We start from the raw sequence: 7,295 nt of genomic DNA on the forward strand, positions 1-7,295 counted from the left end.
TGCCCCGAAGACCGAGCTGGTTTAGTGGGGAAAGCAAAGTAGCCCTAGGAGCTATTGGTGAGGCTCAGAACCTCTGGTTTCAGTGGGATGGCCTCTATTCTTCAGTCTGTACAACACTGCTGTTCTTGGAATTGATCGACCTTTCTAGAAGTAAAGTGGGATTAAGACACTGCAGACATGCAGGGCAACAATATGCCCTTTACTTGGCCTATCTCCACATTTCCAGACCAGTTCATTCTGGTCAGAGGGACCATTGCTAGAGTTTAAGGAGGTAGAAGAAGCTCGTGTAAAACTCCAGTCCTGAAGAGTTGCCCTGGGCATGGTTAATTTTATATGGGACACTATATTTATTCTTCTTTAATGAACATTTATTTCTACCTTTTGTCATTTAAAAATATAGCAATGAGATTTTTACATGTCTCCTGGAACACATACATCAGGGTTTCTCTAGGAGAGTATTTTTCGAACTCTGATCTGTAACCCAGTAGTAGGTTGTGAAATCGGTTCACTGAGCTAAAACCAATATTCTTAAAAACTACTTTGAATACAATAGAAAATATTGGAGTTTATAATACATAGTAAGAACAAATATTATGTTCTAAAGCTTTCTGTGCTTATATATGTGTACTACACATTGTTATCACTAATAGCTATCAATGGAATACAGGGATACAGGTACATTCTTAATGTGGGTTTGCTGAGAATACACAGTTTCTAAGAAAATACAAAATTGCTTTCCAAATTTGTTTTCAGAAAACTAAAATTTCTACAAGCAGTTTTTAAGTTTACATTTAGCTGCAATCTTTATGGAAGGTCTTCAAATTTTTCCCAACATAGTGATATGCCAATTTGCATCCACTGTGATTTTGATATACATAACTTGATTACCAATCCTGTTCATCTAATATTTAAGATCATTAGGGTTTCCTCTTTTGAGAAGTGCCTCTCTCTGTCTTTTCCCTCTTTATTTTTGTTATTTTTTTATACTTTTTCTTGTAAATTTCATGTATGTATTTTATGGAGAGAGAGAGAGAGAGAGAGAGAGAGAGAGAGAGAGAGAGAGAGAGAATTTTAATATTTATTTTTTAGTTTTTGGCGGACACAACATCTTTGTTTGTATGTGGTGCTGAGGATCGAACCCGGGCCTCACGCATGCCAGGTGAGCGCGCTACTGCTTGAGCCACATCCCCAGCCCCTTTTATGGGTTTTTTTGTTTCCAAACTAAAATGTATTTTCTCAAATTATGGATAAATTTTCACTTCATCTCTGTCACCTTTTGATAAACAGAGTTATTAATTTTCAGGTACTTAAACTGATCTGTTTTCCTTTGTTGGTTTGTGAATTTTGTATACATTGAAAAATTCTTGCCCTACCTTAAGTCATAAAGCTATTGTTGTTTGTTTTCTTCCTTTTTCTTAAATTTTACCATTCAGATTTAAGTCTTCATTTAATCTGAAATTGATTTTGGTGTTTGGTATGAGGTAGAAATCCAATTTTAATTTTTATAATGGTGGACTTTTGTTCAAGAATCATTTGTGGAATAATTCATTCTATCCCCACTGATCAGCAGCCTAATTCCACATGTGTCAAAATGTTTTTGGACTTTTTTTTTTTTAAAGAGAGAGAGAGAGAGGAGAGAGAGAGAGAGAGAGAATTTTTAATATTTATTTTTTAGTTCTCGGCGGACACAACATATTTGTTGGTATGTGGTGCTGAGGATCGAACCCTGGCCGCACGCATGCCAGGCGATTGCGCTACCGCTTGAGCCACATCCCCAGCCCCATGTTTTTGGACTTTTGATTATAGTTCATTCGTTTTGTGTTAATTACTACAACTTCCCCAGCTTTTGTCTTAACAATGTCTCAGCAATATTTAGATCTTTTCTCTTCCATATAAATTTTAGGGGGTTATTTCTTTTACTTTTTTAAATGGACATGTAAAAATTATATATTTTATGGGGCACCATATGATGTTTTGATACACATAACATTGTACGATGTTTAATCCAGAGTAAACAAATGATTTCCACATTTATCATTCATTTGTCATTAATCATTTCTTTTTGGTAAAATAATTGAAAATCCTTTCTTCTATCTCATTTGAAATGTATAGTAAGTACATAATAGCTATCTATAGTAATACTGCTGTGCAATGGAACACTGGAACTTATTTCTTTTAACTATAACTTAGTGCCCATTGATCACCTTTTCCCCAACCAATTCTCACCCCTACACCTATATAAAAATTTTTTGGCCAGAGAATGGGTTGGTTAGGTACCAGAACTCAGGGCACTTGCCCACTGAGCCACATCTCTAGTCCTATTTTTTTTATAGGTTGTTCAAAACATTACATAGCTCTTGACATATCATATTTCATACTTTAGATTCAAGTGGGTTATGAACTCGGTATCACTGAGTTGCTTAGCACCTCACTTTTGCTGAGGCTGGCTTTGAACTTGCAATCCTCCTGCCTCACCCTCCAGAGCTGCTGGGATTATAGGCATGTGCCACCACATCCAGCAATTTTAAAAGCAGTTTATAGATTTCAAAAAAAGTCTTTTGGAACATTTAATCAAATTTATCTGTAAATACTTTATGTTATTGCTATTTTAAATATTATTTTATAAATTGTACAATCTGTTCATTGTGTATACATAGAATTATACTTACTTTTAATAGTTGTATTTATTTTCATGCTTAGTCATTTTGATTTACTGTCTCATCCGTATTTATACTTTGCCCAGAAGCATCTGAGGGTTAATGGTTACTTTACCTGTTGACAATTTTCTTTCTCTCTGTCTAATCCTTATACTTATTTTTGTTACACCACTTATTGATCTGGGTAGGATATTCAGAGCAAGTCACTTTGTCTTAGTCCTGACTTTAATTGGAATGCAATTAAACATTTTGCAATTAAATACAATGTTTGCTATAGGGTTTTTGTAGATATCTTCATCAGCTTAAGTGAGTATTTTTCCACTTAAATTTTTTAAAGCAAATTTAATCATGAACAGGTATGGATACTATTGAATAATTTTATGCATTTATTGACATAAGCATATGTTTTTCTATAATGTATATATATTGAATATAATTAACATATTTCCTGTATGTTGATATGTTAATATCTTCCTGGCAGAACACCACCCTGGGCATGATATATATTTAAATTATTGTAATAGTTTTGCCTGTTGTTGGAAATGTTTACATTTTCATTCAAGAGTGAGATTAGGCTGTAAATTTAAATGAAGCACTTATAAAGGGTGATAACCTGAATTGAGTTCTGAAGTCTTTTTATATCAATGAGTAGTTAGGAGGGGAAGTTTTTACAGGATGAAGCAAATGTTAACTATGATTAGAAAACAAGTACCTATTTTTGAAGTGATATTTTTAAGTATCTTTATACTGAATATTCATTAACTTCAGAAATTTACAAGCACTTATATAATAATATAGTTGTTAAAAGTTAAGAATTAGGCAAACTGATTTTGAATCCTGGGACTCTTGTTTACTAATTCTATGTAATTCAAATTTTTAATTCCTTCTTTTAGCCTCAGTAACTTTATCTGAAATATGGGCCTAATAATTGGCCCTACTTTATTGGAATCATATAATAAATTTGAAGATGGCTGGGGATGTGGCTCAAGCGGTAGCGCGCTCGCCTGGCATGCGTGCGGCCCGGGTTCGATCCTCAGCAGCACCACATTACCAACAAAGATGTTGTGTCCGCCGAGAACTAAAAAATAAATATTAAAAATTCTCTCTCTCTATCTCTCTCTCTCCTCTCTCACTCTCTCTTTAAAAAAAAATTAAATAAATAAATTTGAAGAGCTAAAACAGTATTTGGTATAAAGTTAATATTCAACAAATGTCATTTCTATTATTTTAATTTTATTGAGGTAATAATATTAATAAGTGATTCAATATATATTTCTATTTTTAATTTTAAATTTGTTAAATTAAAATTTTTACTACTTTTATTCCAAATTTAGAGTATTACTACTCTATTCCAAATTTCTATTCATAGAAATTTTCATCTCCTTTATTGCAGTATAGAAAACAATTGAGATTTTATATGTTAATTCGTCCATCATACCTCTAAGTTATATCAGTTGCTGGAATTGAGAGAGGGTTGATGGCTGTCTACCAGTAGAAACTGTGAGGATGGTGTGATTGGACTGTAAAGGTTTTCTAAAGTATCACCAACTTTAAACAATAATATACATGACACCATCGTATATATATCTAGCATATTTTCTCCAAGAAGGAAAGATTTTGTGATGAACCTCAGCAATTCCTACAATTATTGTAATAATCAGCAATATTATAATGTCTTCACCCTTCATAAAATTCCTACAAATAGTACACCTTAGTTATATAGTTTAAAGATTAAAGAATAATTTGATAGCTAGACAGCATGGATTCAAATCTCAGTCTACCACCAAGATAAGTGCTGGAATCTGTGCCTTGGTTTCCTTATCTGGACATAACATAATAATTATTTGGAGATGGGGGAAATTGAGTTAATGTACTAAGAACCTCATTAATCCATAGACAGACTTTTTTCTATTATCTACCATTATCTTTACTATACAAGTGAAAGGAGGCTAACTTTTGTTTAACTTTTGGGTATTATATAACAATGTCCTAAAATGTCCTATTTAATTGATAATTTTTCTTTAGCCAACTCAAATCTTTGTAATGTTATTTTAATCCCATCTTTTTGTTTAGGCTTACTATGTATTATGCCTAAATATCAAATCATAAGGCCATCACTTAGGGATCTTATCTCGAAGCTAAACAATTAAACTTCTTTACTTTTCCTTATAGTAATCAACATTTTTCAGAGAAATGATTTTTAATGTAATGATTATATTAAGATATTTTTTCATGGAATTCATAAATTATATCTTTAATATTTCAACCTGATAAATACTTTCCAACTTTGAAATTCATATTAGCAGTATCTAAATGAGTTATACAGCATCTTGCCAGGAGCAATTTATCTGTATCCATGTTAAAATACTATGGACAACACCATCATTATTCCAAGTCAAATTTTTATCCTTAAACCCAAATACATATTTTTTTCAAATATATTCACTGCACCAGTCCCCAGTAAATATATTTTTAGAGGAAATGAAAGTCAGTTCAATAATACCCATGGGCACCTAATACCCTTGCATAATCATTCTGACTTGGTTGAGAAGCGTTGTTGTATGGACATTACCTACCTCATGGGAATGCTGTGAGGTTTAGAGAAATATCTGAAAAATGATTTGAGCTTCTTCAGGAAAGATGTTATTAATATGAGATGGTATTTTTATTTGAATGAGTAAGAGATTGAAAGAGGATTATTTCCCAAAGTGGAATGGAGGCCTGGTGCTGAAGGAATCAAATGCTCCACCTTAAATAAGATGGATTACAGTGATATCAAAGGGACACTCTGCTGGTTCAGATCTGAGTGGCAAGAGTAAGGAAGCAGTTCTAATCCTCAATCCAGCCAGCTTTGTTTTTTTCTGAATAGATTCATTCTCAAGGAAAATAAATAGGTAGCAATGGAGAATGTTTGGGGTCAAGACATGAATAGCTGCAGAGTTAACATAGTTTACTCTCCCCAATGTCACTCAAGATAGGATACACTGTACTGTGAAACAGTCCTGGAAGTGGGAAGGAGGAGTGCAGAAAAATTACAATTGAGCTGGATACGTTTAAAGCAAATGTCAACATAGGAACTACGAGTCTGCACTACCATGTTTCTGGAAGTAGACACATAGACATTTAATGTGGACCCAGGGATCCAACAGAAAATAGTTGATTTTACAGCAAATCTAGTCCTCTTCTCATACCATCACCACCAAATTAAACAAATCAGCTGCAGATTTGAATCTCATTAATCATTTTGGGTTGATTTGGTTATTAGAGTTCTCCAACAAAAATGAAAAAATAGATTTATATCCCATTATATACACATATATGTATATACATACACACACGCATACATATATACATACATATCCATACACACATGCACATATGGTAGGAGAGATTGAGACTTTTCATGGAAATTCATTCATGTAGTCATAGAAGCTGATCAAGATCCACAGAATGAGGCTGGGGTTGTACCTCCATGGGAGAGCACTTGCCTCACACATGGAAAGCACTGGGTTTGATCCTCAGCACCACATAGAAATAAATGAATAAAATAATGATATGTGTCCATCTACAACTAAAGACAATTGAAAAAAAAAAAGACCCACAAGATACCATCTACAAGCTGGAGAATAAGAATAAACCAGCGGTATAATTCAGTTTGTTGTAAGGAGAAATCTAAAGGTCCAGGAACCTAGAACTCTGATGATTCAGGGCAGCAGAAATGTGTGTCCCTGTTCAAGAAGAGAGATAAACAATTTGCTGTTCCTCAGCATTCTCCTTCCTTTCAGACCCTCAGTGGATGGGATGAAGCCCTTCCACTTTTGTGAGGGCAAACCTTTCAAATGCTCATTTCTTCCAGAAACAATATTTAACAGCACTCTAGATGTATCACTTAACTCAGTCAAGTTATCACCTAAAACTAATCATCACAGTTGTTTTCTCCCATTATCACTTTGATAGCTATTTTGCTGTATTATTATATTTAATCGTGGTTTTTCTGCATAATGTGTTCTAATTTTTAACATATTTGTTGCAAAAACAACACATAATATAGCCATGTGGATAATGTTTATTCAAAGCCCAATCTATAATGGAAAATAAAGGAAAATGTATCCAGTTTGCAATAGATACAACTATGATATGACTCTTAGAAAGCTATTCAAAATTAATCTTGCAGTTAATACAGTTGTACTCTCAAAGCTTTTGAGCAGTCGAAGATGAAAACTGTGAAAACTTCAGAGAAATCTCACCTTCCCAAGACTGAGTGAGGGGAATGGTAAAGGTGAGACATAAGGTAGAAAGCTTGGGCTCTGGTGCAGCAGGTTCTGAGCTTGGCTATATGATATTGGGCAATTCATTCAAACTCTCTGAACCTCTGTTTCTTCATCTGCTTATTTGGAATAATTTAGTGTCAGTCTTATATTTTCTTGTGAAGTCTAAAGAGTTAATACATGTAAATATTTAGCATAGGATCTATTATATTTTTAGTCGTCAAGATTAACTTTTCATTCAACTGTCACTAGATGATCTTTAATGCTAATGAAAATTGAGAGAAACCAGGCCCACAAACTTATAATTTTAGGTCTAATAAGTACAGTGAGGACCTAAGGAGGGAAAAACAATACAAACACAAGTGTAATA

The sequence above is a fragment of the Urocitellus parryii genome, unplaced genomic scaffold (assembly GCF_045843805.1).
Source record: "Urocitellus parryii isolate mUroPar1 unplaced genomic scaffold, mUroPar1.hap1 Scaffold_59, whole genome shotgun sequence".
In the NCBI taxonomy this organism is placed as follows: domain Eukaryota; kingdom Metazoa; phylum Chordata; class Mammalia; order Rodentia; family Sciuridae; genus Urocitellus; species Urocitellus parryii.